Source organism: Micropterus salmoides, unplaced genomic scaffold (assembly GCF_014851395.1).
Source record: "Micropterus salmoides isolate LMB-PRFRI ecotype aquatic unplaced genomic scaffold, ASM1485139v1 Ms_hic_scaffold_20, whole genome shotgun sequence".
In the NCBI taxonomy this organism is placed as follows: Eukaryota; Metazoa; Chordata; class Actinopteri; order Centrarchiformes; family Centrarchidae; genus Micropterus; species Micropterus salmoides.
Genome location: NW_024041151.1, coordinates 3,951,486 through 3,964,573, shown reverse-complemented (window position 1 = coordinate 3,964,573; position 13,088 = coordinate 3,951,486). Strand labels below are relative to the sequence as shown.

The window sequence follows — 13,088 nt, the reverse complement described above, 5'->3', positions numbered from 1 at the left end:
TTGTCACATTAGCTGATGTCGCAGCAAATTTCCATCAAACAAACCTCAAAAAAACGCCACAAGTCTGTCAGCCCTCGTCAACGTGTCTATTGTCCTCTCCCCAGAACTAAACGCTGCACATTAATCTTTAAAACTGCAACGGTGGAAAATGTTTATAAACACAATCTGTGCTTTATGACTTCACAACATCTGGGCTTTAATTATTCATCTCATGAGTGAAACCCAAGTGCTCAGGTAGCAGCGCAGCTCTGGAAGCTGTCAGCACATTTTCCTGATACACGACAGGAAATTAATCACACAATATGTTCAGCGAGCTCTGCTTTTTAATCTCAATCAGAAAGACTTGACAAAACCTCTTTAAACACCCAAGCCCGTAGCTGGCGGTGGATCTGTATGTTCAGATGACCGGAGGCCACACTTAAACCAAAGAGCTCATCATAAATCCGCCCCAATCTATCTGTATTCACGTGTCTCTCTCTCTCATAGCACATCATTGTTTAGATGGGTCAAAGTCAGATGATGACCCTCTTGCTATAAACGAGGTAATTGGGATGAGTGCAATAACAAAACAAAGGCAGCGTGAATGCAAATGAGCACAAACACACTGGAGACCAATTAAGGACAAAAGCACCGTCAGCCACCAATTACTCAAACACTTTCTAGAAAATTCTGTCAACACAATAAAGATAACAAAACCACAACAATGTCGGCTGTTACTTTGGTTACTTCCAAAGTGGGAGAAGCCATTCGTTCTGATTCGGATTTGGGCCACTTTCATTATGTCCAAATCATGATGCGATCCATTTGACATGGGAAGTCGGAATTTCTGAGTTCAAAGTCGGGAAAATTTCAAAGGGAACGCCCCCTTAAGTCGGACTTCCGACTTGGAAAGTTGGGAGAACTGCACTACCCCGACTTCGTTGATCCAAGATGGCTTACACTTAGTGAAAGCTGTAGTTTATACTGTTTATTAGCATTTCTGTGTACTTGTGATCTTTGTACACACAGGGCCAGATTTACCAACACCCTGAATCCTGCTGGCTAGGAGGAAATGCGGCGCGACCAAGCCGCAGCGTGTAGGAGAGAGCGGGGTGATTTGAGCCTATGGGGACGTTGAGCCACCCCTTGTTTCTCAGCAACCACACACAAAATTGTTTATATGAATACACATTTTTGAGTCAATCTTTGAAAAGTAAACTGCTGGATGACACAAGTTTGTTAAAATGGCAGGGACGGCGTGATTTGAGCCAAAAGACCTGGGGGAAGTTGAGCCAGATATTTTACTGTAATTTTACATTGAATTCTTATGCATCAGCAAAATGATGTGACATAATGCATTTTAGACCAGAAACCATCATGTCACGCTTCTATGAATGTAAGACAGACGGGCTTCAACTCCTCTTGTGGGTTTGGAGAGGTACAAAAATGGGAAGTCCATTCATCAGGTGGCTCGGGACATGACGATCAACAGGATTACTTTAAAGCTATACCAGGAGACACAGCTGCAGTGTTTCACTATCTAAATGCAATTAAATGTTTGGACCTAGTGTTTAAGTTTGCATGATAAAATGACATTGATGTAGCGGTAGGAATCTCTGGGCACCTTATGATTCGATTACGATTCAGAGGGCTGCGATTTGATTATAAAACGATTATCATATTATCATATTTTCTAAACAGGATCCCTGGATAATTACTAAGCTTTTAATTTGCACATTAAAATCCAAAAGAAACATCTTCTAATTAGCTTAAAATGACCTCCATGGTCCTTCATTTCATTAACAACCAGTTGTCAGACTCCTATGAAAACTAATAATTATCAGGATGTACAGTATGTGTACAGGACAGAGCTGCACACCAGTTTAGTCTAAGCTTGTACCTGATGTTCTCAACACTTGACTAGTATGTTAGTTGGTAATGACATTCGGCTGATAATTAATATTACTTTGTTACTAATTTAGCTAATGTTACATAAATAAATAAATATTTTTAGCGCCTTTCATGGGACCCAAGGACACTTTACACATAGTTACAGTGACAGAACAATAAAAAGTAATTCAGGATTGAATGCCTGGGTAAAGAGCTGGGTTTTTAGTAGATTTTGAAAGTGTCCAGACAGGGAGCATTTCGGATCTCTGTGGGCGTGAGTTCCAGCGGGTGGGGGCTGTGACGCTGAAGGCCCTTGTACAGGGCAGATGTTAGCTAGCGCCAACAGCCTTCACTTTTCCAGCTGTTGGGGAAACTACAGGCTTTTATTAACGGACACACTGCGACCTAAACTGCATGTTTACTACCAGGCAGAAACTTACTGCTAATATTTTCCTCCGCTAACTTTCAGCGTCATGTTCTGCCGCTCGCTCTCTCTCATTCGCTCGGCCTCGCACACAAGATACGCAGGGAGCTGCCAAGCGTCGAGTGTCACCGTGTGTGTGCGAATAAAAATCATTACTTGCACACTTATTTTAATGATTGTGTGACATTTTAGTGGGGGGGGGTTATTAATTCCACAGCGGTGGTGTGCCGAATACAGACTGCTGCGTGCGCTCCACAGACGGTCCAGGCGCTGCACTTTCGCGAGTTCCGCCTTTTGCGTTCCGATCGATTCATAATCTTCCACGTCCGCATCGCAATGCATCTAAGAACGGTTATTTCTCCCATCCCTACGTTGATGCCCCCGACCCCCATGTGGCTCAACTTACCCCTGATATGGAGCAAGTCCACTTTTTTTTTGAAAGCCAGATTTTGAAAACAGTTTATTTTAGGTGATGGCGCAATGGATAAGACACATGCCTTTGGTGCGAAAGACCTGGGTTCAATCCCCATCCACCATTGTGTCCCTGAGTGAGACACTTAACCCCTAGTTGCTCCAGAGGCGTGCGACCTCTGACATATATAGCAATTGTAAGTCGCTTTGGATAAAAGCGTCAGCTAAATGAATAAATGTAAATTATTCCCAGGGATGCACCACATCCTGAAGTATATGTACATGTTTTAGTTGGAGACATGTCAGTCATGTCCTCACTTTAAAGGAGACCTATTAAACTGCTTTTCCTGTCCTAGATTGTAGTTCTGTGACTCTTGTATGGCAGCTTTGCATGATTCAAAGATTAAATTTTTTTTTTTTTCTTATACTCACTCTTCATCTTTTCATGTAGGCCTTCATTTCAGCCTCTGTCTGAAACAAGCTGTAGATGCTCCTGTCTCTTTAAGCCCCCCCCCCCTCTCAAAGCCCACTGTCTTCTGATTGGCCAAGACCTGAAGCATGTTACCAGGCTGTTGTTGTTGCTGGGCAGAACAGGCAGACTGAGCGTTGCCCTTAGTGTGGAAGCAGATGACCATCCTGTGGCTCCATCGTACGGACAACGGAGCCGTTGGCAGATAAAGCAGTTGACAACAGAGCGTTCAGAACAAGAGAAAATTTGAGGTTTTTGCTCACAGGGATTTCTTATAAATGCTGTAACCTAATTTTTTGAAGCTTTGGCTGTTTAACATGAACATCCAACATTATAACATTGTGGGTAAGTCATAAAATGTGGGAAAGCATAATAGGTGTCCTTTAAAGACACCTCAAGTAAAAACTGTCTCAACTCACCCCGCTCTCCCCTACTTACAATTTGGCCTGTAGAAACACAGAACCCGCCTGGATGATATTACAAGTTTATATGACCCCCAGCTTTAATAATTTTTGTGTCTGAGAGTTCATGTGTTCTTTGTAATTTTGGCGGATGGCTCTAAACAGTCCTACTCTGATACCCATGAGACTCGACAGCCGTTTCTATAAAGAAGGAGCCGGCCAGAGGCACAAACCAGTGAACTTGTTTAAGCTGCAGACTGTAAAATCTGTTTTTTCAACACCATTATCTTTAGCTTCTGACCGCCGTTAGAAATTCATAATCAAACAATAGTCCATACAAACACTAAAACAGTGTCGCTTGTTGTAATCATTCCTACCGTTCATACTGGATATATTGCAATGTTTAGACTTTAATATGAAGCTTCAGCAGTCCGAGTTTGACTAATCAATTTGCCATAATTCAGCACACTTTTTGTGTTACTGTTGCTCTACCGGGAATCAGCCAGCAAACGCTGTCCTGGGAAACAGGAAAAATACAGAAAAATAAAGTATATGTATAAAACATCTGGCCATAGTGTATACTCATATTATCTAAATGATGCTTAAAGAGCTGATGGGAACTGCAGAGGCGTGTGACCCCTGTCACATATCACATGTTCATTTCATCCTTTAGTGCAGCTTTAAAAAGAGGGCAGGACTTCAGCTCTCTATTTGTGTTTAGTGACTTATAGATAGAGAATACATAGAGAATGATGATGGTCCCGACTAAAATGACAAACTTCAAGCAGCAATGTTTCGCTCATTAATCAGATATAACAAAGCCTTGTCTTCCTGCCGAGCAGTTCTGATTATGACTGGAGGAAGCATCACGGAGATATATGGCTGACCTCATGCTTTCATCTTCACTGCCAACTCTGCCACAGCAATAAATGTTCTGACAGTCTGGCGTTAATATTAAAACTTCACCTCCTACCATCAGTAGCTGAAAAATGAAGTCTGTTCTCCTGCCACTGAGACTAATGAGCAAGTCAGTTATTATAAATGATTCATGCACTCTCAACTCAGAGTACACACTACGTTTCATTGAAAACGTCCTGCTCGCCAGTGGCTTTAATTGTGGGTTAACAAGCCTAATGTTCAATATATTCTGCTAGCTTTAGGGGGGGTCTGAATGCTATAATGGCTAGAAATCAGGTAGTCTCATTGATACCAAGATCCGTTTTTAAAGTCAGACCTTAGGACAAAGAAATATTAAAGTTAGACAACCACAGACTGTATAAAAGAAGTGGACGTACCCACTGTGGTGTCTCCCGTTGGTTTGTGGACTACCACTTTGAAGCCTCAAGTTTGACATTTTGGCCGTCGCCATGTTGTTTTATTGGAACCAGAAGTGACCATATTTGGACGAGAAGGTGGAGCCAGCTAGCTTGGTTAGCAAGGTGCATCCAGAATTCGCGTTAACTGTGGCAGGCTTAGAAAACCAAATGTACTTATCCCCCAAAAAATGAAAAGAACTCCTTAGAGTGTCCTTTCGTACACCCGAACAGTAAACAAGATGTTTTCAGCACCACCGTAGACTGACGTGCAGTCTGACTACGCGAGGAGGCCAGGCAGAGTTGGCATCCCTTTGTGAAAAAAAATTAAATGATTAATCAATCAGATGAGGCCACTGCCTAACTGATTAGTCAGGATGATGCCAAGGGAAGCCAGCTGTCTGGCTTCACGGCAATCAAATCACAGCATGCGATCAACATCATTCAGGTGAAATAACGGGAGCTGTTAGCAACTTTAGCTGGTGCAGTTATGGAGGGTGGGGATTTGGAGTTTTTAGTTATAATAAATAGTTTTACTAAACTACCACTACAGCAGCAACTTAATATTAAATCTGATGGAAGACCAACACCAAAACTGGAGCTGCGCCTGGAGAGGAAAAAGGGGTTTTGGACGTTCAATGAGGAAAACTAGATCCGTACAGAGTGGCTATCTGGTAGCGCCAAACTGACTCTGTTGTTGCGAAGGACGTAAAAACCAGTGGGAAATTCTATAACTTAACCACCATGACAGACAGGAGAATGGCCTTCCTTTTCAGATAGGGTGAGTGAAATGTCACCTCCTTCTCTCTCTGAACTTAACTGAACTGCAGCTCTGTGTGCGATTTTTGATGTGTTTATATTGTTTGTTTTGCTTTGTAACCTTATTGTTTTTACTGCGGTTATAGATAATGAGCACCACAGACAGCACAGGTAGTTAGGCTACCTGAATGAGTGTTTATACTCTTGGTACTGTTGGTCTGGTACACGGCTGTTAGTCTTGAGTGATGTTGTGTTATGAACATTTGGCCAAGCATTAAATAAGAAGTATGTAGGCCTATTTGATACATGCACCACTGCTACTATGCAAACTTCAAACGTCTTCTGATTGAGCTTTTGAATGCTTCTTCTATTCTTAACCGTAGCCTGTTTGGACTGTGCACTATAAGCATATGCTATTTGGTGTGAGAGACAGTGAATGAGAGAGAGAGAGAGAGAGAGAGCATACATGTCGGTAAATGCAACTTTCAATTTTGTGTAAATAATGTAATAGCACAATACATTAGATAATTGCCCTCCAAAAAGGACATCTCCTCTCACTTGGCTTCCCCAAAAATTACCCCACCTAAACTAAAATGTTCCGGTTAACTTCATGAAGTGAAAACATGCTGTGAAAGGTCTAAGACAACAACAACAACCAAAAACAAGATCAAGGCTAGTTAAATGTACACTGAGCAGCGGATACAAGTCACCTCTATTCTGACTTGTCAATGAATCACAAGGTAGCCCTGCCCTAAAGCCTCCCCTGCTTATTTTCTCTAAATGGGACCATAATTTACTAAATGAACATCATGCTGTGTTGAAGAAGAGTTTATACAAGCGACTGAGACCATAAACTCATTGGGAAAGTGTTTACTGAGGTAATAAATCAGCTGAGAAGTAGAAACATTTTGCCATTGACTCCAATGCAGTCAGACTTTGCAACCAGTAGAGTCGCCCCCTGCTGAGATTTCAGGTTTAAAGGCACTTTAGCTTTGGCTTCATGCACTTTTCAGACCACACAAGACAACATATAATACAAAGTTGGAAAGCCAACAATCTAGAGATAAATAGAATGAGAAAAAAACAATTAGAAGAATTAATAATGATAATAATAATAATAATAATAATATTTATAGAGCACTGTTACTTAGCAAAAACAAGAGCAAACAAAATAAGATACACACAAACCAAACATCCAATAATAAAGCTTTAAAATCTTCAAGAAGAATGAAATAATCCCGCTAATAGAAGCTATTTGCAGTCACATACATTTGGAATAGTGATGTGCGATACCACTTAATTCCTGTTTGATCCAATACCAAGTAATACCCAGGCTGGTATTGCCGAAACCGATACCAATACTTTTTACATATTTTATTTCTAGTTTGATGTGACCTCCCTGTTTCTGTATTTATGAGGGAAATAAAGAGTCGGCTGTGGGCTTCCAAATAATAGCTGCATAATGACAAGACATCAAATTACTGTCATATTCTTTAATTATAATAAAATCTCCTGCTCAGAACTGCTGCTTCATAACATCATCATATTACTGTGACTTAATCTCTGATGTTTAGTGAAGTTTGCCGTGTTGCCAAAGTATTTCACTGTCTTTGCACACACATCACACACACAGCGTCATCAGCCATGACTGTTTTTACAGTCAGTCAGAGTCAGTATTCGATCGCGGGAAACGGCTGCAGCGGCTCACTTCAAAGAAGCTCCGTCACAGAGCCGTAGCGCAAGCATGACTTTGAGAGGCGGAAGGAAAAGTAGTTCCTATCAACCGAGTATAATTAGACCATCCTGGTGACAGTAAGATACTTATGATAAAACACACACTCACTCCAAATGACTGTTTAGATATCGATCCTTTTATATGAGTATCGATCCTAGAGCAAGAAACGTTTGTACCATAAAAATATCAATACTTATCGATCCGCACATCACTGATGTTGAATATCCTGGATTGTACAATGTAGTTAGAAGATTTAAAGAAGAGAAGAGATCTGCTTTATCTACACAGCGCCTTTAAATAGCAGAACATCACAAAGTGCTTCACAAAAGAAACAAAGCAACCGAAATAAACACAGACTTAGGAAGATTAAAACACCATAAAATAAAAGTAAATTGAGATAAGAGTAAAATAGAAAATCACACAACGCTAGTGTAAGCAGGTGGGCCTTAAGCTGCTTTTAAAGGTGTCCACAGAAGTCCAAAAGAAAGAGAGTTCCTCAACTGCAAACAACCAGCAGACCCTAATCAGAGAGACCTGCTGCTTGGTGATGCAGTGCTGCAGTAGGTCTCTAATGTAGGCAGCTGTTAGAGACTGCGTAAGTGATCACAAGAACCTTGGATTGGACTCTGAATTTGGTGGGGAGCCAAGATCAGTGTCACATGAGACTTTTTGGAGGACCTGCACCAGCAGTGTTTTTAACTGGGAAATAAACCAGAGAGAGGACAAATAATGATGTGGAGGTCTTGTATGATGTCTTTTACCAGCATATTTTTTAATCATTCCCTCCAGTCAGTGAGAAAATCCGATGGGGTTTGACAATTTGTTTAAGAGTAGGCTCTGTGAGGCTGTATTAGGCAATGAGCTAAATGCTAACATTAGCTTGTTAACATACTTGCGATTGCAGTGCTAACATGCAGATGTTAGGGAAGAGATGGTATCCTTTGTAGTTTAAACTCTCTTGGACGGACAACAAAATGTAAAATGTTTCACGCAGAACATACTTTGGTCACAATTCTTTGATAACCAAATGAAGTTATTTTCATCAGTGATATTTGTTTATGTTGAGTGTTTACGTCACCATACTAATTTTCAAGGTTCTAAAAGGTTCTTTCAGCTCATTGTTGTGTGCGTTTCCACCGTGGTCTAAAGACTATTAGACAAATTAGTCTGCTGACGTTATGTTCTTACTCTGACGTACACTGTACAAAGCGTCAGACAAAGATCATTATTTATGCAACAGCACGGTAACAATGGGAGAGATCCAAGATGTGCTCCTGTTGATTGTAATTTATCGGTTTGCAAATGTGGTCATTGAGTCAACGGATAAAAAGAAACAAGCAGTAGAAGCTAAGCTTATTCAAAATCCCAGAAATGCTAGACTTAAAGCAAGTAGCCTCTACTCGACCAATCAGAAATGTTTAGCACTGCAAGCCCCACCCCCTAAAGATATGGTAGCAGGGACTTTTTGTGGCAGAATAAAGTCCCCGGAACTTAATTTAGACCCTGGTCCCTACTGTGAAAACACTGTGTGTGATTTTCAGTCAAATTAGACAACTTAAAGAGGTCATATTATGATTTTTCCTCTCTCCTTTCTTGTGTTATAAATCTTTTTTGTGCATGTAATTGGTTTGTAAAGTCCACCTCAAAGGGAGTTCCCATCCCCCACTGAAAATACTGCTCCTGAACTGCCTGAAAACAGCTGGATTGTAGTCCAGCCTTTACTTCAGTAAACTATCTGCGTCACTATGTAACACACGTCATAAAGCTCGCCTGGCGGCTAGTGTGGCACGCCCTCAAAAACACTGGTGGAGAAACACACTGAGGTGCAGCACACACAGTACCTCCCCTCACCCCTACCCTCCCTACTGAACGTTAGAGACCCTCCAGGCCGTCAGTGGACACAAAGCTGTTACTGTGATGTAGAGATAGTGCACAGTTAAAAGGTTACAGATTCATAACATACTTCTGCCTGTGTTCGGGATCAGACTCCGGTTTGAACATGTGCAGCTGAACCAAAGCCATTTGGTTACTGAAAGGCTTTGTTTTGGATCACACTACCTTTCTTGTCAGGACCCACGCTACTCTGCTTCTGATTGGCTAGTAGTCCTTACCTAGGTCCTGTGCATGTGCAACATCCAACAAACAATAGTGAGATGCTGCACTCGGTAGCTAAAATGAAGCCTTCAACACAGGGTGAAAAGAGGAGCTGCAGCAATATGCAGTATGAAAAATATGGTGTTTTTTGAAAATTAAACCACGTAAACCTGAAAATGAGCATGATATGACTTCTTTATAATATAAAGCAAAGTTACAGAGCACATCAAGAGGAAAAGTGTTTTTAGTTTCTTAATAAGATGTGTGTGTGTGTATGTGTGTGTGTGTGTGTGTCAACATCTGCTGCTGAGTAGCTGCCTAAATAATTGCAAGCTGTGAAAGCTGAAATGAGTTTCTTGAAGATGGCGGTTTGACACATTGAGTGTTCTGCAGGTACATCCAGAAATAAAAAAAGGCTATTTATTTTCTGTCTGCAGATGAAAAACAGCAGAAGAAAGCGTTTGTGTTGTTGACAACACAGAGAGGATATTTTCCTCTGACTTTTTCCTTTTGGATAGAGATGACAGCAGCAACACTCCTTCGGCTGCACGGTTTTGCTCGTGGAGTGTTTTAAATGACACTCAAATATAGATTAAAGTCAGACTGCACCATGAGCGCAGCGTATGTTCGGCTGCTGGCTGTTTTGAGGGTGGACTGCAAACTACGTGAGCATGAAGACGTGTGTGTGTGTGGGTTTGTGTGTGTAAATGCTGGTCTGTGCTGTTTCTGAACTAAGCTGCTGGAGATGGCATTTTAGCATGCACGGCAGAGCGGTTTGCCTGTCTATGCATTTCTTGTTCCCCCTTCCCCTTCACGCGGCTCCTGTCATGCTGAACAGTCCTGTCTCTCCACTACATCGTCTTATTGTGGATGTGTGCATGCTCAGATTTTACCTTGTGTACGGCAAGCCATTTTAACATTTAGTCCTCAATACTTCCTAGTCACTATTTAAAAGATACTAGTACTTATTATTATTTCTAGTAACTATTCCATTAGATACTAGTACTTAAATTTTTGTTTCTAGGAACTAATTGCTTATTTTTGCCATTGAAATCTATGGGTGTCACGCATGGCCGTGTTTTCAGGCAGGAACAGGTTTTAGGACCCAAACGCAGGACACAGAGGCAGAACAGGTACAGTTTCTGAGCATTTATTTAAGCCAACAAAACTTACGGCAGAGTCCAGAATTCAACAAAGGTAGTCCACAAACGGAGGTATTCCAAACAAGCAACAGAAATTCTAAGTCCATGGAACAGAAAGCAAAGTCCAAAACAATCGAGCAGGTAATACTCCAACAAGCAACAGGGATCAGGAACAGACAGGTAACAGGCAGACACATGGCGAGAAGACAGACAGACAGACAACAAACCAGCAACAGCTGAACAGAAGTGACACATATTTAAGCACAGGCTAACGAGCAGGGCGGGAGCACAAACAGGTGATACTAATAAAGACAGCAGACAGGCAGGCAGAGAGACAGCAGGGGAAAAAGGATAGATACTAACAAGTTGCAAAACACAAGGCAAGAATCTAACTGGAACTCAAAACACAGAACAGACAAACCAAACTAGACAGGAAACAGACTAAACAGCAATAAAGGCACAGCGTAGACTACAAACTAATACAGATGGACTACAACATAACAGTGAAAACAGACTGAGAACCAACACAACAGTCCTCACAAGAATAAACAAGGTGAAACAGTAGAACATAAGAGATGGAAACAAAACACATACTAAATAACAGATACTGAAAAGACCAATAAACAAAACTCACAGAGACCTAAACTGAACCGGGCCGATCAGACAGGCAGTGTGACTATGGGGCTATATTCATCATCTATTCAAATAGGTAACTATTTCTGTTTTACTAGTATCTATTATTTAGAGACTAGTACTTATTCTTTAGTAAGTAGTAACTATTCCAAAAGACTATAGTAACATTTTTATTCTTACTAGTATATTTTGGTTATTAGTAATTTATTAATGGCTAGTAAAATGGCTTGTTGATAGCAGAATTTCAATTCTTACTGGTAAGAATGAATAAGCACTATCTAAATAATAGTGATAAGAATAATGGAAATGGTTACTAGTAGCTAATTAATAATGTAATATCTGAACTGCAGAGCCACAAACATTTTATAGCAATTTGCAATTAGTTACTAGTAACTAAAAATGTATATTTTCAGTTGTTACTAGTAAAACGGCAATATTTACTACTAACAAATGGAATACTTGTGTGAGTAATAAATAAGTACTTTTAGATAAATTAATGGCAATTCCTTAAAACTTACTAGTCGTTATCTAAAAGCTAGTATTTATTAGGCATTACTAACTATTCCATTAGTGACTAGTAACACCCGAAAAGATACTAGTACTTTATTTTTACTTAACTATTATTTTGCTTCAAGTAACACATTTTTGCCATTTAAATCTATGTCTAATCTATTAGTTACTAGTAACTAACTGAATAGCCTAGTTACCAGTAACCATTTCCATTTTATTATTCTATTATTTAGCTACTAGTGCTTTTGTTTAGTTACTTGTAACTTTTCCATACTTGCTAGTAAGTATTAAAATGTTACTATCAACAAGCCTTTTTACTAGTAACTAGTTTCACCAGTAACCAAAGAAAATTTACTAGTAAGACTTTAAATGTTAATAGTTAGTAGTTTTAAATAGTTACTAGTAACTAATGAATAGGTACTAGTATCTAAATAATATATACTAGTAAAAAAGAAATAGTTACTAGTAACTAATGAATAGGTACTAGTATCTAAATAATATATACTAGTAAAAAAGAAATAGTTACTAGTAACTAAAAATAAAGAACTAGTATCTTTTCAGTTGTTACTAGAAAAACGGGAATATTTCCTAGCTTTTAGATAAATTAATGGCAAGCCATTTTAACATTTATTCCTTAAAACTTACTAGTCGTTATCTAAAAGCGACTAGTACTTATTTATTAGTCTCTAGTAACTATTCGATTAGTGACTATTCCCATTTTACTAGTAACAACTGAAAAGTAATTGCACATTTTTGCCATTGAAATCTTGTTGGCTCTCCAGTTAGTAACTACTACTATTCAACTAGTAACTAATTGAATAGTTACTAGTAAGCATTTTAATTTTTTTAACTACTAGTGCTTCATTTTAAGTTACCAGTAACTGTTCCATTCTTACTAGTAAGAATTAAAATGTTACTATCAACAAGCCATTTAACTAGTCTGAATGACTGGTAAGTAACCCAAAAAACATTCAAGTGTTACTAGTATCTTTTGGAATAGTTACTAGTAAATAATGAAGATCTGATGTCTGAACTGCAGAGCCACATAGATTTCAATGGCAAAAATGTGCAAAGGAGTTACTAGTAAATAAAAAATATTCCCTAGTACCAAAAAATGAAGTATCTAATTAATTGTTACTAGTAAAACATGAATAGCTACTAGTAACTAAAGAATAAGTGCTAGTAGCTTTTAAATAGTGGCTAGTAAGTTTTGAGGAATAAAACAGCCTTTGTGTGTTTGTGTGAATGGAGGAGGTAAGCTCCACTGCTGGCTAGATAACCTCACTCCTGATAAGACCAGCCCGACTGGGACAGAACCACACAAGATT

The 13,088-nt window shown here is 39.6% G+C and overlaps 1 protein-coding gene across 3 annotated transcripts in view; it reads left to right on the top strand.

Moving 5' to 3' along the window:
- Positions 1 to 13,088, top strand: part of LOC119915089 (seizure 6-like protein) — a 93,108-nt gene that overhangs the window by 38,368 nt on the left and 41,652 nt on the right. The gene's annotated exons all lie outside the window — the stretch shown is intronic.